Source organism: Pseudophryne corroboree, unplaced genomic scaffold, assembly GCF_028390025.1.
Source record: "Pseudophryne corroboree isolate aPseCor3 unplaced genomic scaffold, aPseCor3.hap2 scaffold_584, whole genome shotgun sequence".
In the NCBI taxonomy this organism is placed as follows: Eukaryota; Metazoa; Chordata; class Amphibia; order Anura; family Myobatrachidae; genus Pseudophryne; species Pseudophryne corroboree.
The window spans coordinates 46,542-69,617 of NW_026970183.1; the positions used below are offsets into that span (position 1 = coordinate 46,542).

General features: G+C 47.1%; 13 non-coding genes and 1 pseudogene across 13 annotated transcripts; 8 read left to right on the plus strand and 6 right to left on the minus strand.

Annotated features, from left to right (window-relative positions):
- Positions 1-3,431: 3,431 nt before the first annotated feature.
- LOC135034583 (U5 spliceosomal RNA) lies at positions 3,432-3,547 on the minus strand. The gene has a single exon (XR_010229745.1). It is a non-coding gene; the product is annotated as a U5 spliceosomal RNA (small nuclear RNA).
- Positions 3,548-3,821: 274 nt separating this feature from the next.
- Positions 3,822-3,937, minus strand: LOC135034573 (U5 spliceosomal RNA). The gene has a single exon (XR_010229736.1). It is a non-coding gene; the product is annotated as a U5 spliceosomal RNA (small nuclear RNA).
- Positions 3,938-4,212: 275 nt separating this feature from the next.
- LOC135034569 (U5 spliceosomal RNA) lies at positions 4,213-4,328 on the minus strand. Its single transcript, XR_010229732.1, has one exon. It is a non-coding gene; the product is annotated as a U5 spliceosomal RNA (small nuclear RNA).
- Positions 4,329-4,602: 274 nt separating this feature from the next.
- Positions 4,603-4,718, minus strand: LOC135034566 (U5 spliceosomal RNA). The gene has a single exon (XR_010229729.1). It is a non-coding gene; the product is annotated as a U5 spliceosomal RNA (small nuclear RNA).
- A 264-nt stretch (positions 4,719-4,982) lies between these two features.
- On the minus strand, positions 4,983-5,098 carry LOC135034581 (U5 spliceosomal RNA). Its single transcript, XR_010229743.1, has one exon. It is a non-coding gene; the product is annotated as a U5 spliceosomal RNA (small nuclear RNA).
- Positions 5,099-5,368: 270 nt separating this feature from the next.
- Positions 5,369-5,484, minus strand: LOC135034571 (U5 spliceosomal RNA). Its single transcript, XR_010229734.1, has one exon. It is a non-coding gene; the product is annotated as a U5 spliceosomal RNA (small nuclear RNA).
- A 144-nt stretch (positions 5,485-5,628) lies between these two features.
- LOC135034557 (U1 spliceosomal RNA) lies at positions 5,629-5,756 on the plus strand (annotated as a pseudogene).
- Positions 5,757-6,349: 593 nt separating this feature from the next.
- LOC135034606 (U1 spliceosomal RNA) lies at positions 6,350-6,513 on the plus strand. The gene has a single exon (XR_010229767.1). It is a non-coding gene; the product is annotated as a U1 spliceosomal RNA (small nuclear RNA).
- Positions 6,514-6,665: 152 nt separating this feature from the next.
- LOC135034516 (U1 spliceosomal RNA) lies at positions 6,666-6,828 on the plus strand. The gene has a single exon (XR_010229694.1). It is a non-coding gene; the product is annotated as a U1 spliceosomal RNA (small nuclear RNA).
- A 675-nt stretch (positions 6,829-7,503) lies between these two features.
- Positions 7,504-7,667, plus strand: LOC135034627 (U1 spliceosomal RNA). Its single transcript, XR_010229788.1, has one exon. It is a non-coding gene; the product is annotated as a U1 spliceosomal RNA (small nuclear RNA).
- Positions 7,668-7,819: 152 nt separating this feature from the next.
- Positions 7,820-7,982, plus strand: LOC135034541 (U1 spliceosomal RNA). Its single transcript, XR_010229716.1, has one exon. It is a non-coding gene; the product is annotated as a U1 spliceosomal RNA (small nuclear RNA).
- A 9,214-nt stretch (positions 7,983-17,196) lies between these two features.
- LOC135034631 (U1 spliceosomal RNA) lies at positions 17,197-17,360 on the plus strand. The gene has a single exon (XR_010229792.1). It is a non-coding gene; the product is annotated as a U1 spliceosomal RNA (small nuclear RNA).
- Positions 17,361-17,512: 152 nt separating this feature from the next.
- LOC135034522 (U1 spliceosomal RNA) lies at positions 17,513-17,675 on the plus strand. Its single transcript, XR_010229700.1, has one exon. It is a non-coding gene; the product is annotated as a U1 spliceosomal RNA (small nuclear RNA).
- Positions 17,676-18,330: 655 nt separating this feature from the next.
- On the plus strand, positions 18,331-18,494 carry LOC135034604 (U1 spliceosomal RNA). Its single transcript, XR_010229765.1, has one exon. It is a non-coding gene; the product is annotated as a U1 spliceosomal RNA (small nuclear RNA).
- Positions 18,495-23,076: the final 4,582 nt, after the last annotated feature.

Below are 23,076 nucleotides of genomic sequence, written 5' to 3' on the forward strand. Positions count from 1 at the left end.
TTGAAACTATCCTTTGCTATATGCATTTTTTTTTTGTTCATTAAAGTAATCCAAAACTGGGATTGATATTTTAGCTTTTATTTTTACTTAAAGGACAATAACTTTTACCATTTTAATTTGTTTTAGTGCAAATGGCATATCAGCAGTCAGCACTAACTGGTGACATGCCATTTGTACAAGTAAGCCATGTGTGACTAATATATAAACATGCTTTATTAAATAACACCTCAAACTATCATACCCAGGATTCAAACCTATAACCTGTTGAATTCTAATCAAACACCCTACCCATGGAGCTACTTGATCCTGCATCTTTTCTAACCTCCAAAAACAGATTCAGTTGCATTTTCCAGCGTGTTTTGTTTGCGCCTTTGCAAATGTCTTACATCGACAAACTTATTTAGTACTATTTTGCAAATAGGGTTACATTGTCGCAACATTGTGCTCCCTAATTGCTTGATTTTTTAAATGCAACAATTAATAAAGACACCTGATAATTGCTCTGTGGAGTCTTATTTTGTGTTTTGTGTTTAGTCTTTAGATCTGAATTTGAATGTACTTGTGAACTAACTTAATTTCCTACTTCTAAATTCATTCCTAAATTCACTACTTACATGAATCCTGTAGTTGGGCATTTTGGGACTTCGATTGTGGGCATTGTTTTGTGTCCAGACCAGCAGCAGGTGGTGTGCATTTGCTGGAAAGGCATCGAAGACCTCCGATATGCTGCATCTCCTGATGTGTGTCTCCCTCAAGTGGCTGTCAGCAAATGCCTGCTAGACACCCCATTCCAAGCTGATTGTGACATCATGGAACATGCATCATAGAACAGGCATGCTAAAACATGGGTCTTCAACCTGCGACCCTCCAGCTGCTGTGGAACTACACATCCCAGCATGCCCTGCCTCAGTTTTAGCATACCTTAATAGCAAAACTGTGGCAGGGCATGCTGGGATGTGTAGTTTCACAGCAGCTGGAGGGCCACAGGATGAAGACCCATGTGCTAGAGCCAAGCCGCAGGTACATTGAATGCTAGCAAGCTGAATATTTAAATCCTTTTTGTTCCGCAGCATTCCAATGCGGAAGATTCCATGGAACCAGAGATCCTTCCATTGAGAAGGACATGCTGCCTGGATGACTACACTGTGCAAATTAAATCACGGAGCCAGTTGGCTTGTGGGTGGCTCTGGTGACTGGGTGGTTGGGTGGGTGGTGTGTCGGAAGTGGAGCGCATGCAAATGATTGTGTATCATCCAGCTAGTGAGAGAGAAAACTCATGCAGGAGTGTTCCTGCTTGTCAGTGGGTTATGCACCTTGCCAGACGTTAAATCTACATAGAGCAGCTGGAGGGGACAAGAGCAGGTTTGCAAAATATAGATAGAAGAGCATATATGCTGGCGCATTCTCCATGATTGTGTCAGCTTATGTTTTGGTGCACTGCACTTTCCTCCACTAAAATTAATGTGTCACACCCATTGGCAGCAACCTTAGAATAGCTGCTGACGGGCACAATTGAGAAAGGAAGGGGGGGGGACATTTGAATCCAGCACATAGATGCAATTCAAATATGTAATTCGTACCTTCCTATTTTAAAATATAATGGATGAACCTCACCCTGTGAGAACAATCTTCATGATCAAGAGATCTCATATGCAAAATAAATATGAGTTGGGATAGGGCTGGGGAGGGCTGCTCGGGCAGCACCTCCCCCGTCAAGTTAAGGAGATTCAACTGAGGAAGCACAAGGGAACTCTCGTCTGGGGACAACAACTGCAGGGAGACCACATCTTTTCAGATGAACATGGGAGGGCGGAAGGCTGCCTAATACTGAAGCACCATATGCAACAACTAGTACAAGCATTCCTGGGGGAAGGTCTGCAGCAGACGGATTTGCATACGGTGATGTTATCCAAGCAGTGGGCCAAAGTTGACTGGAACCCTCATCTGCATATGAAAAGAGAAAAGGGGCATGCAGGGCATGGCGGCCTTTTGCAGTGCTTGGATGACCCCTAGTTCACATTAAACACCCCCACCCTCCTTTGGTGTGGGGCTCATGTTGGCCATGCCCCATCCCCTGAAGCATTCAAGCTGATTTCTTGCAGCAGCTGGGCACTGTAACAGCTCCAGAGCTGTTCTGTAAGGCAAGTAAAAGGGTGTGGGCCCTGCAGCACCACCTGTAGTTCGCATTGTGCGTTGGAAGGCACAAAGTAAGCAGACGGGAGGAGAAGTCAGGATAGTGCGCAAGGGCATTATTTTCTCTTAGTCCGTAGAGGATGCTGGGGTCACATTAAGAACCATGGGGTATAGACGGGATCCGCAAGAGACATGTGCACTTTAAGACTTTCAAAGGGTGTGAACTGGCTCCTCCCTCTATGCCCCTCCTCCAGACTCCAGTTATAGGAACTGTGCCCAGGGAGACGGACATTTCGAGGAAAGGATTTATTGTTAAACTAAGGTGAGCATCTTACCAGCTCACACCTTAAACATGCCGCAGAACGTGGCATTCAACAGAACACAAGCCAACGGCATGAACAATTGCAGCAAAAAGCTGACCAGAACCATAACACAACATGTGTATAACCACAAGTAATAACTGCAGACACAGTATGGACTGGGACGGGTGCCCAGCATCCTCTACAGACTAAGAGAAAAGGATTTACCGGTAGGTATTAAAATCCTATTTTCTCATACGACCTAGAGGATGCTGGGGTCACATTAAGAACCATGGGGTTATACCAAAGCTCTTGAACGGGTGGGAGAGTGCGTACGACTCTGCAGCACCGAATGACCCAACTTAAGGTTATCATCAGCCAAGGTATCAAACTTGTAAAACTTAGCAAAAGTGTTTACTAAATAGCTGCTCGGCAAAGTTGCAATGCCGAGACTCCCCGACCAGCTGCCAAGGATGAACCCACCTTTCTAGTAGAATGGGTCTTCACCTACTTCAGTAACGGCAATCCTGCCGTGGAACGAGCATGCTGAATCTTACCACAGATCCAGCGCATAATGGTCTGCATGGAAGCAGGACACCAAATCCTGTTGGGAGCATACAGGACAAACAGAGCCTCTGTTTTCCTAATCTGAACCGTTCTGGTGACATACATTTTCAAAGTTCTGACCACAGCCAGAGACTTTGACTCAACGAAGGTGTCAGTGGCCAAAGGCACCATGTGGAAAGATGAACCACCTTCGGCAGAAATTGTTGACGTGTCCTCAATTCTGCTCTATCTTCATGAAAGATCAAATAAAGGCTCTTGTGATACTGCATGGTTTGTACTGTTTTCCATGTGCTCCCAGACCTTTAAGCAAGTAGCATGGTCAAGAAAGTTCTGTTTGAAAAGAAACAACATTTACTGTCATTGTTATGCAAATAAACTTACATTAAAGCTAACAAGAAAGCACACTCGTTCTGTCTTTAAACTGATAAAAGAAACCCCAATAATATGGGGCATGCAAAAATTGAGATAAAACTCAGTTTTGCTCCTCTCCACGGAAATCTTTAATAAAAGGCGAAATATTTGTTAGTTCTGAAGAGAAACCAGAGCATGACCAAGATGCCACCTGTCGCCTGAGTGCCATGCCAGCAGTTCTCATTCAGCTGAAAGTGAGCACCCAATTTGAATGAAAGAAAGCAGATTTCTCACCAGGCTTCCCCTTGCTATAAACATGGTTTGTACTCTTTTCTATGTGCTCCCAGATCTTTCAAGCAATTAGTATAGTCAAGAAAGTTCTGTTTGAAAAGAAACAAACATTTACTGTCATTTCTATGCAAATGAGCTTACATTAAAGCACACTCGTTCTATCTTTAAACCGATAAAAGAAACCCCAATAAGACGGAGCATGCAAAAATTGAGATAAAACTCAGTTTTGCTCCTCTCCACGGAAATCTTTAGTAAAAGGCGAAAGATCTGTTCGTTTTGAAGAGAAACCAGAGCATGACCAAGATTCCACCTGTCGCCTGAGTGCCATGCCAGCAATCCTCATTCAGCTCAAAGTGAGCACCCAATTTGAAAGAAAGAAAGCAGATTTCTCACCAGGCTTCCCCTTGCTATAAACATGGTTTGTACTCTTTTCCATGTGCTCCCAGATCTTTCAAGCAATTAGTGTGGTCAAGAAAGTTCTGTTTGAAAAGAAACAAACATTTACTGTCATTTCTATGCAAATGAGCTTACATTAAAGCACACTCGTTCTATCTTTAAACCGATAAAATAAAATCCCAATAAGATGGGGCATGCAAAAATTGAGATAAAACTCAGTTTTGCTCCTCTCCACGGAAATCTTTAGTAAAAGGCGAAAGATTTGTTCGTTCTGAAGAGAAACCAGAACATGACCAAGATTCCACCTGTCGCCTGAGTGCCATGCCAGCAGTCCTCATTCAGCTCAAAGTGAGCACCCAATTTGAAAGAAAGAAAGCAGATTTCTCACCAGGCTTCCCCTTGCTATAAACATGGTTTGTACTCTTTTCCATGTGCTCCCAGATCTTTCAAGCATTTAGTATAGTCAAGAAAGTTCTGTTTGAAAAGAAACAAACATTTACTGTCATTTCTATGCAAATGAGCTTACATTAAAGCACACTCGTTCTATCTTTAAACCGATAAAAGAAACCCCAATAAGACGGAGCATGCAAAAATTGAGATAAAACTCAGTTTTGCTCCTCTCCACGGAAATCTTTAGTAAAAGGCGAAAGATCTGTTCGTTTTGAAGAGAAACCAGAGTATGACTAAGATTCCACCTGTCGCCTGAGTGCCATGCCAGCAGTCCTCATTCAGCGCAAAGTGAGCACCCAATTTGAAAGAAAGAAAGCAGATTTCTCACCAGGCTTCCCCTTGCTATAAGCATGGTTTGTACTCTTTTCCATGTGCTCCCAGATCTTTCAAGCAATTAGAATGGTCAAGAAAGTTCTGCTTGAAAAGAAACAGACATTTATAGTCATTGTTATGCAAATAAACTTACATTAAAGCTAACAAGAAACTGATAAAAGAAACCCCAATAATATGGGGCATGCAAAAATTGAGATAAAACTCAGTTTTGCTCCTCTCCACAGAAATCTTTAATAAAAGGCGAAAGATTTGTTCGTTCTGAAGAGAAACCAGAGCATGACCAAGATTCCACCTGTCGCCTAAATGCTGTGCCAGCAGTCCTCATTCAGATCAAAGTGAGCGCCCAACTTGAAAGTAAGCAGATTTCTCACCTGGCTTCTCCTTGCTATAAGCATGGTTTGTACTGTATTCCATGTGCTCCCAGATCTTTCAAGCAAGTAGCATGGTCAAGAAAGTTCTGTTTGAAAAGAAACAAACATTTACTGTCATTTCTATGCAAATGAGCTTACATTAAAGCACACTCATTCTATCTTTTAACCGATAAAAGAAACCCCAAAAAGATGGGGCATGCAAAAATTGAGATAAAACTCGGTTTTGCTCCTCTCCACGGAAATCTTTAATAAAAGGCGAAAGATTTGTTCGTTCTGAAGAGAAACCAGAGCATGACCAAGATTTTTATCTGAAAATATGTGTTCTCCCTGCAGTTGTTGTCCCCAGATGAGAGTTCCCTTGTGCTGCCTCAGTTGAATCTCCTTTACTTGACAGAGATGTGCCTGAGCAGCGGCCCTCCCCAGCCCTATCCCAAATCATACTTATTTTGCATAGGAGATACCATGGTCATGAAGATTGTTCTCCCAGGGTGAGGTTCATTCATTGCATTCTGGGTATGCTGACCCCTGTGATTTTCCCAAATGTGGGAAACTCGCTTTTATACCCTTGTGCACTATCCTGACTTCTCCTCCTGTCTGCTTACTTTGTGCCTTCCAATGCACAATGCAAACTACAGGTAGTGCTGCAGGGCCCACACCCTTTTACTTGCCTTACAGAGCAGCTCTGGAGCTGATACAGTGCCAAGCTGCTGCAAGAAATCAGCTTGAATGCTTCAGGGGATGGGGCATGGCCAACATGAGCCCCACACCGAAGGAGGGTGGGGGTGTTTAATGCGAACTAAGGGTCATCCAAGCGCCGCAAAAGGCCGCCATGCCCTGCATACCCCTTTTCTCTTTTCATATGCAGATGAGGGTTCCAGCCAACTTTGGCCCACTGCTTGGATGACATCACCGTATGCAAATCCGTCTTCTGCAGAACTTCCCCCAGGAATGCTTGCACTAGTTGTTGCATTTGGTTTGTTGTTTGGGGGTGCTTCAGTATTAGGCAGCCTTCTGCCCTCCCATGTTCATCTGAAAATATGTGTTCTCCCTGCAGTTGTTGTCCCCAGATGAGAGTTCCCTTGTGCTGCCTCAGTTGAATCTCCTTTACTTGACAGAGATGTGCATGAGCAGCGGCCCTCCCCAGCCCTATCCCAAATCATACTTATTTTGCATAGGAGATACCATGGTCATGAAGATTGTTCTCCCAGGGTGAGGTTCATTCATTGCATTTTGGGTATGCTGACCCCTGTGATTTACCCAAATGTGGGAAACTCGACTGCATTATTTGTGGTAGTGGGGGACTGTGTTTGTGCTTTCCTCTGGTCAGCTCTGTTAAAACTCAGATTTCTTTGTCTCAGATTTTCCTCTAGCCTTGTTCTTCTTTCGAGAGTTCCCTTGTGCTGCCTCAGGTGGATCTCCTTCACTTGACAGGGGGGTGCCCGAGCAGCGACCCTCCCCAGCTCTAGCCCAACTCCTACTTACCTGCCAGGTGAGATACTATGATCAGGAAGGTGCTTCTCCCAGGGCAAGGCTCACCCATTGCACTCTGGGTGTGCTGCTCCTACGATTTCCCCAAATGTGGGACACTTGACTGCATAATTTGTGTTTCCTCTGGTCGGCTCTCGTATAATTCAGATCTCTTTGTCTCAGGTCTTTCTCCAGCCTAGTTTGCTGTCTGTTTCCACTTCTTTTATCTTGAGCCCCTCCCTTCTATACCCTTGTGCACTATCCTGACTTCTCCTCCCGTCTGCTTACTTTGTGCCTTCCAATGCACAATGCAAACTACAGGTAGTGCTGCAGGGCCCACACAATCTTTTACTTGCCTTAAAGAGCAGCTCTGGAGCTGTTACAGTGCCCAGCTGCTGCAAGAAATCAGCTTGAATGCTTCAGGGGATGGGGCATGGCCAACATGAGCCCCACACCAAAGGTGGGTGGGGGTGTTTAATGCGAACTAGGGGTAATCCAAGCACCGCAAAAGGCCGCCATGCCCTGCACGCCCCTTTTCTCTTTTCATATGCAGATGAGGGTTGAAGCCAACTTTGACCCACTGCTTGGATGACATCACCATATGCAAATCCATCTGCTGCAGGCCTTGCCCCAGGAATGCTTGCACTAGTTGTTGCATTTGGTTTGTTGTTTGGGGGTGCTTCAGTATTAGGCAGCCTTCTGCCCTCCCATGTTCATCTGAAAATATGTGTTCTCCCTGCAGTTGTTGTCCCCAGATGAGAGTTCCCTTGTGCTGCCTCAGTTGAATCTCCTTTACTTGACAGAGATGTGCCTGAGCAGCGGCCCTCCCAGCCCTATCCCAAATCATACTTATTTTGCATAGGAGACACCATGGTCATGAAGATTGTTCACCCAGGGTGAGGTTCATTCATTGCATTCTGGGTATGCTGACCCCTGTGATTTCCCCAAATGTGGGAAACTCGCCTGCATTTTTTGTGGTAGTGGGGGACTGTGTTTGTGTTTTCCTCTGGTCAGCTCTGGTAAAAGTCAGATTTCTTTGTCTCATATATTCCTCTAGCCTTGTTCTTCTTTCGAGAGTTCCCTTGTGCTGCCTCAGTTGGATCTCCTTCACTTGACAGGGGGGTGCCCGAGCAGTGACCCTCCCCAGCTCTAGCCCAACTCCTACTTACCTGCCAGGTGAGATACTATGATCATGAAGGTGCTTCTCCCAGGGCAAGGCTCACCCATTGCACTCTGGGTGTGCTGCTCCTGTGATTTCCCCAAATGTGGGAAACTTGATTGCATAATTTGTGTTTCCCCTGGTCGGCTCTCGTATAATTCAGATCTCTTTGTCTCAGGTCTCTCTCCAGCCTAGTTTGCTGTCTGTTTCCACTTCTCTTTTCTGGAGCCACTCCCTTCTATGCCCTTGCGCACTATCCTGACTTCTCCCGTCTGCTTACTTTGTGCCTTCCAACGCACAATGCGAACTACAGGTAGTGCTGCAGGGCCCACACCCTTTTAGTTGCCTTACAGAGCAGCTCTGGAGCTGTTACAGTGCCCAGCTGCTGCAAGAAATCAGCTTGAATGCTTCAGGGGCTGGGGCATAGCCAACATGAGCCCCACACCAAAGGAGGGTGGGGGTGTTTAATGCGAACTAGGGGTCATCCAAGCACCGCAAAAGGCCGCCATGCCCTGCATGCCCCTTTTCTCTTTTCATATGCAGATGAGGGTTCCAGCCAACTTTGGCCCACTGCTTGGATGACATCACCGTATGCAAATCCGTCTGCTGCAGACCTTCCCCCAGGAATGCTTGTACTAGTTGTTGCATATGGTTTGATATTTGATGGTGCTTCAGTATTAGGCAGCCTTCCGCCCTCCCATGTTCATCTGAAAAGATGTGGTCTCCCTGCAGTTGTTGTCCCCAGACGAGAGTTCCCTTGTGCTTCCTCAGTTGAATCTCCTTAACTTGATGGGGGAGGGGCTGCCCGAGCAGCCACCCTCCCCAGCCCTATCCCAACTCATACTTATTTTGCATATGAGATCTCTTGATCATGAAGATTGTTCTCACAGGGTGAAGTTCATCCATTATATTTTAAAATAGGAAGGTACAAATTACATATTTGAATTGCATCTATGTGCTGGATTCAAATGTCCCCCCCCCCCCTTCCTTTCTCAATTGTGCCCATCAGCAGCTATTCTAAGGTTGATGCCAATGGGTGTGACACATTAATTTCTTCTGTGGGGTACACAGGACTCCACAAGGATTCACATTGGGGTGTAGAGTAGGATCTTGATCTGAGGCACCAACCGACTCAAAGCTTTTGACTGTTCCCAAGATGCTCAGCGCATCCTCCTCTATAACCCCGCTTCCATGAACAGGGAGCTCAGTTTGTAGTTGGTGCCTTCAGTAGCAGGCCACTTAACAGGGGCCTGCCTCAGGAAGCCAATTCTTAGCTATTCATTTTGACAAGAAAAGAAGAACTTGTTTTATGAGAATCTACAAGGGCTGCAGCAGGCTAGGTCTAATAGACATCTTTACTGCAGCTTCATCACTCCCAGCGGCACTGTATACTCCCGTGCCCTGGTTGCTGGGTCACTGCAGCGGAGGCTCCGGATTCTTCCTAAGGTCAGTCACACACACACCGCCCTTCCGGATCACGAGGCCGCTGATGAAGGGGAGCGTGGCCGTAGGGGGTGGACCGTGTGCGCACTGGCGTGGACACTGATTACTGGGCAGCCGCTCCACTAGCCACCAGGTACAGTTAAGGAGCACAGGTCTGGGGGGTTTTCTCCTATATTAAACCAATTTTGTACTGCCCGCAGCGCATTGTGATAGGTAATAGGGCCTGATTCAGGTTGGATTGCAATCACAATAAGTGATCCAACTGCAAAAATTGCTAAGAGCATACGCATGTGCCTGCATTTTCTGCAGCACCCCACAGAGAATGCGATCGCCTCTGCCTGTCAATCGGGGCAGGGGGGGAGAGGGGGGTCAGCAACACTCCATTTCCAAGTCAGGGATGGAGCGGTGCGGGGGCAAGGCTTCAAAATGGGGTCTGCAATGGAGGAGACACAGGGGGCGTGGTCACAGCAGCTGTATGACATCACATTCAGCCGCTGTGATCACAAAAATGGTGGCGGCTTCCTGCGCGCACATACAGTCTGCACCAGCAGGAGGCTACACCATTTTTTATGATCACGCTGAACTGCAGTGCGACTGCAATTACAGCATGGTCAAGAAGGGAGGCGTCATGCTGGGTGGCCATAAGAGATGAGCGGGTTCGGTTCCTCGGAATCCGAACCCGCCCGAGCTTCACCCTTTTTTGCTCGGGTCCGAGCAGACTCGGATCCTCTCGCCTTGCTCGGTTAACCCGAGCGCGCCCGAACGTCATCATCCCGCTGTCGGATTCTCACGAGACTTGGATTCTATATAAGGAGCCGCGCGTCGCCGCCATTTTCACACGTGCATTGAGATTGATAGGGAGAGGACGTGGCTGGCGTCCTCTCCGTTTAGATTAGAAGATAGAGACGAGTGACATTTGATTTACTACTAATTTGGGGAGCAGTTGAACTTGTCAGGAGTACTCAGTAGTGCAGAGTTTTGCTGATAGTGACCACCAGTTTTATTATTTATAATCCGTTCTCTGCCTGAAAAAAAACGATACACATACCATATCTGTGCTCAGCCTCAGTGTGCTGCATGATATATCATCTATGTATATCTGACTGTGCTGAGTGCTCACTGCTCACACAGCTTAATTGTGGGGGAGACTGGGGAGCAGTTATAGCAGGAGTACAGTGCACACTTTTGCTGCCAGTGTGACCACCAGTATATTGTCTGCCTGAAAAAGTTAAACACTCCTGTGGTGTTTTTTTTTTATTCTATAAATGCATTCTGCTGACAGTGTCCAGCAGGTCCGTCATACATATATTATATAAATATTTACCTGCAGTAGTGTTATATATTTTTTTTCATCTTTATCATCTCTATATTAGCAGACGCAGTACGGTAGTCCACGGCTGTGGCTATCTCTGTGTCGTCAGTGCTCGTCCATAATTGTATACCTACCTACCTGTGGTGGTTTTTTTTTTTCTATCTTCTTCATACTAGTAGTTTAGGAGTCTACTGACAGTGTCCACCAGGTCCATCATTATATTATATACCTACAGTAGTAATATATTTATTATATTATCTATACTAGCAGACGCAGTACGGTAGTCCACGGCTGTGGCTATCTCTGTGTCGTCAGTGCTCGTCCATAATTGTATACCTACCTACCTGTGGTGGGGTTTTTTTTTATCTTCTTCATACTAGCAGTTTAGCAGTCTGCTGACAGTGTCCACCAGGTCCGTCATTATATTATATACCTACAGTAGTAATATATTTATTATATTATCTATACTAGCAGATGCAGTACGGTAGTCCACGGCTGTACCTACCTCTGTGTCGTCAGTGCTCGTCCATAATTGTATACCTACCTGTGGTGGGGTTTTTTTTTCTATCTTCTTCATACTAGTAGTTTAGGAGTCTGCTGACAGTGTCCACCAGGTCCGTCATTATATTATATACCTACAGTAGTAATATATTTAGTATATTATCTATACTAGCAGACGCAGTACGGTAGTCCACGGCTGTACCTACCTCTGTGTCGTCACTCGTCCATAATTGTATACCTAACTGTGGTGGTTTTTTTTTTCTATCTTCTTCATACTAGTAGTTTAGCAGTCTGCTGACAGTGTCCACCAGGTCCGTCATTATATTATATATACCTACAGTAGTTATATATATTTTTTTTTATATCATTAATTATCATCTCTATACTAGCAGACGCAGTACGGTAGGCCACGGCTGTGGCTATCTCTGTGTCGTCAGTGCTCGTCCATAATTGTATACCTACCTACCTGTGGTGGAAGTTTTTTTCTATCTTCTTCATACTAGTAGTTTAGCAGTCTGCTGACAGTGTCCACCAGGTCCGTCATTATATTATATATACCTACAGTAGTTATATATATATTTTTTTTTATATCATTAATTATCATCTCTATACTAGCAGACGCAGTACAGTAGTCCACGGCTGTAGCTACCTCTGTGTCGTCAGTCACTCGTCATCCATAAGTATACTAGTATCCATCCATCTCCATTGTTTACCTGAGGTGCCTTTTAGTTGTGCCTATTAAAATATGGAGAACAAAAATGTTGAGGTTCCAAAAATAGGGAAAGATCAAGATCCACTTCCACCTCGTGCTGAAGCTGCTGCCACTAGTCATGGCCGAGACGATGAAATTCCATCAACGTCGTCTCCCAAGGCCGATGCCCAATGTCATAGTACAGAGCATGTAAAATCCAAAACACAAAAGATCAGTAAAAAAATGACTCAAAAATCTAAATAAAAATCGTCGGAGGAGAAGCGTAAACTTGCCAATATGCCATTTACCACACGGAGTGGCAAGGAACGGCTGAGGCCCTGGCCTATCTTCATGGCTAGTGGTTCAGCTTCACATGAGGATGGAAGCACTCAGCCTCTCGCTAGAAAAATGAAAAGACTTAAGCTGGCAAAAGCACAGCAAAGAACTGTGCGTTCTTCAAAATCACAAATCCACAAGGAGAGTCCAATTGTGTCGGTTGCGATGCCTGACCTTCCCAACACTGGACGTGAAGAGCATGCACCTTCCACCATTTGCACGCCCCCTGCAAGTGCTGGAAGGAGCACCCACAGTCCAGTTCCTGATAGTCAGATTGAAGATGTCAGTGTTGAAGTACACCAGGATGAGGAGAATATGGGTGTTGCTGGCGCTGGGGAGGAAATTGACAAGGAGGATTCTGATGGTGAGGTGGTTTGTTTAAGTCAGGCACCCGGCGAGACACCTGTTGTCCGTGGGAGGAATATGGCCATTGACATGCCTGGTGAAAATACAAAAAAAATCAGCTCTTCGGTGTGGAAGTATTTCAACAGAAATGCGGACAACAGGTGTCAAGCCGTGTGTTGCCTTTGTCAAGCTGTAATAAGTAGGGGTAAGGACGTTAACCACCTCGGAACATCCTCCCTTATACGTCACCTGCAGCGCATTCATCATAAGTCAGTGACAAGTTCAAAAACTTTGGGCGACAGCGGAAGCAGTCCACTGACCAGTAAATCCCTTCCTCTTGTAACCAAGCTCACGCAAACCACCCCACCAACTCCCTCAGTGTCAATTTCCTCCTTCCCCAGGAATGCCAATAGTCCTGCAGGCCATGTCACTGGCAATTCTGACGAGTTCTCTCCTGCCTGGGATTCCTCCGATGCATCCTTGAGTGTAACGCCTACTGCTGCTGGCGCTGCTGTTGTTGCTGCTGGGAGTCGATGGTCATCCCAGAGGGGAAGTCGTAAGACCATTTTTACTACTTCCACCAAGCAATTGACTGTCCAACAGTCCTTTGCGAGGAAGATGAAATATCACAGCAGTCATCCTGCTGCAAAGCGGATAACTGAGGCCTTGGCATCCTGGGCAGTGAGAAACGTGGTTCCGGTATCCATCATTACTTCAGAGCCAACTATAGACTTGATTGAGGTACTGTGTCCCCGGTACCAAATACTATCTAGGTTCCATTTCTCTAGGCAGGCGATACCGAAAATGTACACAGACCTCAGAAAAAGACTCACCAGTGTCCTAAAAAATGCAGTTGTACCCAATGTCCACTTAACCACGGACATGTGGACAAGTGGAGCAGGGCAGACTCAGGACTATATGACTGTGACAGCCCACTGGGTAGATGTATTGACTCCCGCCGCAAGAACAGCAGCGGCGGCACCAGTAGCAGCATCTCGCAAACGCCAACTCTTTCCTAGGCAGGCTACGCTTTGTATCACCGCTTTCCAGAATACGCACACAGATGAAAACCTCTTACGGCAACTGAGGAAGATCATCACAGAATGGCTTACCCCAATTGGACTCTCCTGTGGATTTGTGGCATCGGACAACGCCAGCAATATTGTGCGTGCATTATATCTGGGCAAATTCCAGCACGTCCCATGTTTTGCACATACCTTGAATTTGGTGGTGCAGAATTATTTAAAAAACGACAGGGGCGTGCAAGAGATGCTGTCGGTGGCCACAAGAATTGCGGGACACTTTCGGCGTACAGGCACCACGTACAGAAGACTGGAGCAACACCAAAAACGCCTGAACCTGCCCTGCCATCATCTGAAGCAAGAAGTGGAAACGAGGTGGAATTCAACCCTCTATATGCTTCAGAGGATGGAGGAGCAGCAAAAGGCCATTCAAGCCTATACATCTGACCACGATATAGGAGGTGGAATGCACCTGTCTCAAGCGCAGTGGAGAATGATTTCAACGTTGTGCAAGGTTCTGCAACCTTTTGAACTTGCCACACGTGAAGTCAGTTCAGACACTGCCAGCCTGAGTCAGGTCATTCCCGTCATCAGGCTTTTGCAGAAGAAGCTGGAGACATTGAAGGAGGAGCTAAGACAGAGCGATTCCGCTAGGCATGTGGGACTTGTGGATGGAGCCCTTCATTCGCTTAACCAGGATTCACGGGTGGTCAATCTGTTGAAATCAGAGCACTACATTTTGGCCACCGTGCTCGATCCTAGATTTAAAACCTACGTTGTATCTCTCTTTCCGGCAGACACAAGTCTGCAGGGGTTCAAAGACCTGCTGGTGAGAAAATTATCAAGTCAAGCGGAACTTGATCGGTCAACAGCTCCTCCTTCACAGTCTCCCGCAATTGGGGGTGCGAGGAAAAGGCTCAGAATTCCGAGCCCACCCGCTGGCGGTGATGCAGGGCAGTCTGGAGCGACTGCTGATGCTGACATCTGGTCCGGACTGAAGGACCTGCCAACGATTACGGACATGTCGTCTACTGTCACTGCATATGATTCTCTCACCATTGAAAGAATGGTGGAGGATTATATGAGTGACCGCATCCAAGTAGGCACGTCAGACAGTCCGTACGTATACTGGCAGGAAAAAGAGGCAATTTGGAGGCCCTTGCACAAACTGGCTTTATTCTACCTAAGTTGCCCTCCCACAAGTGTGTACTCCGAAAGAGTGTTTAGTGCCGCCGCTCACCTTGTCAGCAATCGGCGTACGAGGTTACTTCCAGAAAATGTGGAGAAGATGATGTTCATTAAAATGAATTATAATCAATTGCTCCGTGGAGACATTGACCAGCAGCAATTGCCTCCACAAAGTATACAGGGAGCTGAGATGGTGGATTCCAGTGGGGACGAATTGATAATCTGTGAGGAGGGGGATGTACACGGTGATGAATCGGAGGATGATGATGAGGTGGACATCTTGCCTCTATAGAGCCAGTTTGTGCAAGGAGAGATTTATTGCTTCTTTTTTGGTGGGGGTCCAAACCAACCCGTCATTTCAGTCACAGTCGTGTGGCAGACCCTGTCACTGAAATGATGGGTTGGTTAAAGTGTGCATGTCCTGTTTATACAACATAAGGGTGGGTGGGAGGGCCCAAGGCAATTCCACCTTGCACCTCTTTTTTCTTTTATTTTTCTTTGCGTCATGTGCTGTTTGGGGAGTGTTTTTTGGAAGGGCCATCCTGCGTGACACTGCAGTGCCACTCCTAGATGGGCCAGGTGTTTGTGTCGGCCACTTGGGTCGCTGAGCTTAGTCACACAGCTACCTCATTGCGCCTCTTTTTTTCTTTGCGTCATGTGCTGTTTGGGGAGTGTTTTTTGGAAGGGCCATCCTGCGTGACACTGCAGTGACACTCCTAGATGGGCCAGGTGTTTGTGTCGTCCACTTGGGTCGCTGAGCTTAGTCACACAGCTACCTCATTGCGCCACTTTTTTTCTTTGCGTCATGTGCTGTTTGGGGAGTGTTTTTTGGAAGGGCCATCCTGCGTGACACTGCAGTGCCACTCCTAGATGGGCCAGGTGTTTGTGTCGGCCACTTGGGTCGCTGAGCTTAGTCACACAGCTACCTCATTGCGCCTCTTTTTTTCTTTGCGTCATGTGCTGTTTGGGGAGTGTTTTTGGAAGGGCCATCCTGCGTGACACTGCAGTGCCACTCCTAGATGGGCCAGGTGTTTGTGTCGGCCACTTGGGTCGCTGAGCTTAGTCACACAGCTACCTCATTGCGCCTCTTTTTTTCTTTGCGTCATGTGCTGTTTGGGGAGTGTTTTTTGGAAGGGCCATCCTGCGTGACACTGCAGTGCCACTCCTAGATGGGCCAGGTGTTTGTGTCGGCCACTTGGGTCGCTGAGCTTAGTCACACAGCTACCTCATTGCGCCTCTTTTTTTCTTTGCGTCATGTGCTGTTTGGGGAGTGTTTTTTGGAAGGGCCATCATGCGTGACACTGCAGTGCCACTCCTAGATGGGCCAGGTGTTTGTGTCGGCCACTTGGGTCACTGAGCTTAGTCATCCAGCGACCTCGGTGCAAATTTTAGGACTAAAAATAATATTGTGAGGTGTGAGGTGTTAAGAATAGACTGAAAATTAGTGGAAATTATGGTTATTGAGGTTAATAATACTTTGGGATCAAAATGACTCCCAAATTCTATGATTTAAGCTGTTTTTTAGGGTTTTTTGAAAAAAACACCCGAATCCAAAACACACCCGAATCCGACAAAAAAAATTCGGTGAGGTTTAGCCAAAATGCGTTCGAACCCAAAACACGGCCGCGGAACCGAACCCAAAACCAAAACACAAAACCCGAAAAATTTCCGGTGCACATCTCTAGTGGCCATGCCATGTCACTGTGCAGGAGCCAGCACCGCTCACACACTTGTCCCCGGTGCAGCCCCCAACCCCCGGGACACCCGGAGCAACAAAATGTAGATTCAGGCCACCAGGCCACGCCCCTACCTATGAAACCATGCCTCCTTTTTACCATTGCGCTGCTTATCTGCGCGCACTGCATTACAATCTCCCTCGCCACCTCTCTGGGTGTCACCAGTGATAGTGACACCTCTGCCATGCTTGTAGCAGCTGGTCCTAAGATCTACACCTCAAGCCCTGAGTGTTTGCCCTTGTGACTTGTTGATCATCATAGCAAAGCAGATGCTTACAGAAAACTGCAGGGGCTTAGATTGAAAATAAAAAAAATTGATGGGTATAAGGTAGAGAGGAGCGGGTTCGGTTCTCCGAGAACCGAATTCCCCACGAACCCCACGAACTCCTCCTCCGAGGCAGGCTCGGTTGTTCCCGCCTGACTCGGAAAACCTGAACAAGGGAAAATGTCATCATCCCGCTGTCGGATTCTCGCGAGATTCGGATTTCATATAAAGAGTGCAAGCATTCCTGGGGGAAGGCCTGCAGCAGATGGATTTGCATATGGTGATGTCATCCAAGCAGTGGGTCAAAGTTGGCTTCAGAAACAAACAGGAATGCTTGCACTAGTTGTTGCATTTGGTTTGTTGTTTGGGGGTGCTTCAGTATTAGGCAGCCTTCTGCCCTCCCATGTTCATCTGAAAATATGTGTTCTCCCTGCAGTTGTTGTCCCCAGATGAGAGTTCCCTTGTGCTGCCTCAGTTGAATCTCCTTTACTTGACAGAGATGTGCCTGAGCAGCGGCCCTCCCCAGCCCTATCCCAAATCATACTTATTTTGCATATGAGATACCATGGTCATGAAGATTATTCTCCCAGGGTGAGGTTCATTCATTGCATTCTGGGTATGCTGACCCCTGTGATTTCCCCAAATGTGGGTAACTCGACTGCATTATTTGTGGTAGTGGGGGACTGTGTTTGTGTTTTCCTCTGGTCAGCTCTGGTAAAAGTCAGATTTCTTTGTTTCAGATCTTCCTCTAGCCTTGTTCTTCTTTCGAGAGTTCCCTTGTGCTGCCTCAGTTGGATCTCCTTCACTTGACAGGGGGGTGCCCGAGCAGCGACCCTCCCCAGCTCAAGCCCAACTCCTACTTACCTGCCAGGTGAGATACTATGATCATGAAGGTGCTTCTTCCAGGGCAAGGCTCACCCATTGCACTCTGGGTGTGCTGCCCCTGCGATTTCCCCAAATGTGGGAAACTTGACTGCATAATTTGTGTTTCCCCTGGTCGGCTCTCGTATAATTCAGATCTCTTTGTCTCAGGTCTCTCTCCAGCCTAGTTTGCTGTCTGTTTCCACTTCTTTTTTCTTGAGCCCCTCCCTTTTATACCCTTGTGCACTATCCTGACTTCTCCTCCTGTCTGCTTACTTTGTGCCTTCCAATGCACAATGCAAACTACACACCCTTTTACTTGCCTTACAGAGCAGCTCTGGAGCTGTTACAGTGCCAAGCTGCTGTAAGAAATCAGCTTGAATGCTTCAGGGGCTGGGGCATTGTCAACATGAGCCCCACACCGAAGGAGGGTGGGGGTGTTTAATGCGAACTAAGGGTCATCCAAGCGCCGCAAAAGGCCGCCATGCCCTGCATACCCCTTTTCTCTTTTCATATGCAGATGAGGGATCCAGCCAACTTTGGCCCACTGCTTGGATGACATCACCGTATGCAAATCCGTCTTCTGCAGAACTTCCCCCAGGAATGCTTGCACTAGTTGTTGCATTTGGTTTGTTGTTTGGGGGTGCTTCAGTATTAGGCAGCCTTCTGCCCTCCCATGTTCATCTGAAAATATGTGTTCTCCCTGCAGTTGTTGTCCCCAGATGAGAGTTCCCTTGTGCTGCCTCAGTTGAATCTCCTTTACTTGACAGAGATGTGCCTGAGCAGCGGCCCTCCCCAGCCCTATCCCAAATCATACTTATTTTGCATAGGCGATACCATGGTCATGAAGATTGTTCTCCCAGGGTGAGGTTCATTCATTGCATTCTGGGTATGCTGACCCCTGTGATTTCCCCAAATGTGGGAAACTCGACTGCATTATTTGTGGTAGTGGGGGACTGTGTTTGTGCTTTCCTCTGGTCAGCTCTGGTAAAAGTCAGATTTCTTTGTCTCAGATCTTCCTCTAGCCTTGTTCTTCTTTCGAGAGTTCCCTTGTGCTGCCTCAGTTGGAACTCCTTCATTTGACAGGGGGTGCCCGAGCAGCAATCCTCCACAGCTCTGGCCCAACTCCTACTTACCTGCCAGGTGAGATACTATGATCTTCACTGTTAGGGCAATCAGGATGTGGAATTCCCTGCCAGGGAAGGTGGTAATGGCGGACTCTGTAATTGGATTTAAAAAAGGAATGGATACATTTCTGAATGAAAAAGCTATCCAAGGTTATAATACTTAAAATATCAACATGGTTAATCCGGGGGTAACATGAGTTGTAGTAGCTAACTAGTCATAAAACATTATTCAGCAAGTATGTAGAATCATCACAACTTAAAACAGGTTGAACACGATGGGCAATTTGCCTCTATTCAACCTCAAAAACTATGTTACTATATGTTACTATATTACTATGTTACTGTAGTATACAGAACACCACAATGCAATGAGCAGTGATAGTGAGCACTGATGAGGATACTAGAACTGACACTGAGCAGCAAGATGCAGCACTGGACTATTAGTAATGTACTGTAGTATGCTGAGCACAACAATGCAGCACAAGACAATGAGCAGTGATACTGAGCACTGATGAGGATACTACTGAGAACTGACACTGAGCAGGAGAGACACACTACTAGTATTACTGAGCAGCAATAAGTATCCACTGATACTGAGCACTGATATTGAGATTTCCACTGAGAGAACATAGCCACGTCCTCTCCGCTCTCTCTTCAATGCACGAGTAAAAATGGCGGCAACGCGCAGCTCTTTATATGGAATCCGAATCTCGCGAGAATCCGACAGCGGGATGATGACATTTTCCCTTGTTCAGGTTTTCCGAGTCAGGCGGGAACAACCGAGCCTGCCTCGGAGGAGGAGTTCGTGGGGTTCGTGGGGAATTCAGTTCTCGGAGAACCGAACCCGCTCCTCTCTACCTTATACCCATCAATTTTTTTTATTTTCAATCTAAGCCCCTGCAGTTTTCTGTAAGCATCTGCTTTGCTATGATGATCAACAAGTCACAAGGGCAAACACTCAGGGCTTGAGGTGTAGATCTTAGGACCAGCTGCTACAAGCATGGCAGAGGTGTCACTATCACTGGTGACACCCAGAGAGGTGGCGAGGGAGATTGTAATGCAGTGCGCGCAGATAAGCAGCGCAATGGTAAAAAGGAGGCATGGTTTCATAGGTAGGGGCGTGGCCTGGTGGCCTGAATCTACATTTTGTTGCTCCGGGTGTCCCGGGGGTTGGGGGCTGCACCGGGGACTAGTGTGTGAGCGGTGCTGGCTCCTGCACAGTGACATGGCATGGCCACTAGAGATGTGCACCGGAAATTTTTCGGGTTTTGTGTTTTGGTTTTGGGTTCGGTTCCGCGGCCGTGTTTTGGGTTCGAACGCGTTTTGGCTAAACCTCACCGAATTTTTTTTGTCGGATTCGGGTGTGTTTTGGATTCGGGTGTTTTTTTCAAAAAACCCTAAAAAACAGCTTAAATCATAGAATTTGGGAGTCATTTTGATCCCAAAGTATTATTAACCTCAATAACCATAATTTCCACTAATTTTCAGTCTATTCTTAACACCTCACACCTCACAATATTATTTTTAGTCCTAAAATTTGCACCGAGGTCGCTGGATGACTAAGCTCAGTGACCCAAGTGGCCGACACAAACACCTGGCCCATCTAGGAGTGGCACTGCAGTGTCACGCATGATGGCCCTTCCAAAAAACACTCCCCAAACAGCACATGACGCAAAGAAAAAAAGAGGCGCAATGAGGTAGCTGTGTGACTAAGCTCAGCGACCCAAGTGGCCGACACAAACACCTGGCCCATCTAGGAGTGGCACTGCAGTGTCACGCAGGATGGCCCTTCCAAAAAACACTCCCCAAACAGCACATGACGCAAAGAAAAAAAGAGGTGCAATGAGGTAGCTGTGTGACTAAGCTCAGCGACCCAAGTGGCCGACACAAACACCTGGCCCATCTAGGAGTGGCACTGCATTGTCACGCAGGATGGCCCTTCCAGAAACACTCCCCAAACAGCACATGACGCAAAGAAAAAAAGAGGCGCAATGAGGTAGCTGTGTGACTAAGCTCAGCGACCCAAGTGGCCGACACAAACACCTGGCCCATCTAGGAGTGGCACTGCAGTGTCACGCAGGATGGCCCTTCCAAAAAACACTCCCCAAACAGCACATGACGCAAAGAAAAAAAGTGGCGCAATGAGGTAGCTGTGTGACTAAGCTCAGCGACCCAAGTGGACGACACAAACACCTGGCCCATCTAGGAGTGTCACTGCAGTGTCACGCAGGATGGCCCTTCCAAAAAACACTCCCCAAACAGCACATGACGCAAAGAAAAAAAGAGGCGCAATGAGGTAGCTGTGTGACTAAGCTCAGCGACCCAAGTGGCCGACACAAACACCTGGCCCATCTAGGAGTGGCACTGCAGTGTCACGCAGGATGGCCCTTCCAAAAAACACTCCCCAAACAGCACATGACGCAAAGAAAAATAAAAGAAAAAAGAGGTGCAAGGTGGAATTGCCTTGGGCCCTCCCACCCACCCTTATGTTGTATAAACAGGACATGCACACTTTAACCAACCCATCATTTCAGTGACAGGGTCTGCCACACGACTGTGACTGAAATGACGGGTTGGTTTGGACCCCCACCAAAAAAGAAGCAATAAATCTCTCCTTGCACAAACTGGCTCTATAGAGGCAAGATGTCCACCTCATCATCATCCTCCGATTCATCACCGTGTACATCCCCCTCCTCACAGATTATCAATTCGTCCCCACTGGAATCCACCATCTCAGCTCCCTGTATACTTTGTGGAGGCAATTGCTGCTGGTCAATGTCTCCACGGAGCAATTGATTATAATTCATTTTAATGAACATCATCTTCTCCACATTTTCTGGAAGTAACCTCGTACGCCGATTGCTGACAAGGTGAGCGGCGGCACTAAACACTCTTTCGGAGTACACACTTGTGGGAGGGCAACTTAGGTAGAATAAAGCCAGTTTGTGCAAGGGCCTCCAAATTGCCTCTTTTTCCTGCCAGTATACGTACGGACTGTCTGACGTGCCTACTTGGATGCGGTCACTCATATAATCCTCCACCATTCTTTCAATGGTGAGAGAATCATATGCAGTGACAGTAGACGACATGTCCGTAATCGTTGGCAGGTCCTTCAGTCCGGACCAGATGTCAGCATCAGCAGTCGCTCCAGACTGCCCTGCATCACCGCCAGCGGGTGGGCTCGGAATTCTGAGCCTTTTCCTCGCACCCCCAATTGCGGGAGACTGTGAAGGAGGAGCTGTTGACCGATCAAGTTCCGCTTGACTTGATAATTTTCTCACCAGCAGGTCTTTGAACCCCTGCAGACTTGTGTCTGCCGGAAAGAGAGATACAACGTAGGTTTTAAATCTAGGATCGAGCACGGTGGCCAAAATGTAGTGCTCTGATTTCAACAGATTGACCACCCGTGAATCCTGGTTAAGCGAATGAAGGGCTCCATCCACAAGTCCCACATGCCTAGCGGAATCGCTCTGTCTTAGCTCCTCCTTCAATGTCTCCAGCTTCTTCTGCAAAAGCCTGATGACGGGAATGACCTGACTCAGGCTGGCAGTGTCTGAACTGACTTCACGTGTGGCAAGTTCAAAAGGTTGCAGAACCTTGCACAACGTTGAAATCATTCTCCACTGCGCTTGAGACAGGTGCATTCCACCTCCTATATCGTGGTCAGATGTATAGGCTTGAATGGCCTTTTGCTGCTCCTCCATCCTCTGAAGCATATAGAGGGTTGAATTCCACCTCGTTTCCACTTCTTGCTTCAGATGATGGCAGGGCAGGTTCAGGCGTTTTTGGTGTTGCTCCAGTCTTCTGTACGTGGTGCCTGTACGCCGAAAGTGTCCCGCAATTCTTGTGGCCACCGACAGCATCTCTTGCACGCCCCTGTCGTTTTTTAAATAATTCTGCACCACCAAATTCAAGGTATGTGCAAAACATGGGACGTGCTGGAATTTGCCCAGATATAATGCACGCACAATATTGCTGGCGTTGTCCGATGCCACAAATCCACAGGAGAGTCCAATTGGGGTAAGCCATTCTGTGATGATCTTCCTCAGTTGCCGTAAGAGGTTTTCATCTGTGTGCGTATTCTGGAAAGCGGTGATACAAAGCGTAGCCTGCCTAGGAAAGAGTTGGCGTTTGCGAGATGCTGCTACTGGTGCCGCCGCTGCTGTTCTTGCGGCGGGAGTCAATACATCTACCCAGTGGGCTGTCACAGTCATATAGTCCTGAGTCTGCCCTGCTCCACTTGTCCACATGTCCGTGGTTAAGTGGACATTGGGTACAACTGCATTTTTTAGGACACTGGTGAGTCTTTTTCTGAGGTCTGTGTACATTTTCGGTATCGCCTGCCTAGAGAAATGGAACCTAGATAGTATTTGGTACCGGGGACACAGTACCTCAATCAAGTCTATAGTTGGCTCTGAAGTAATGATGGATA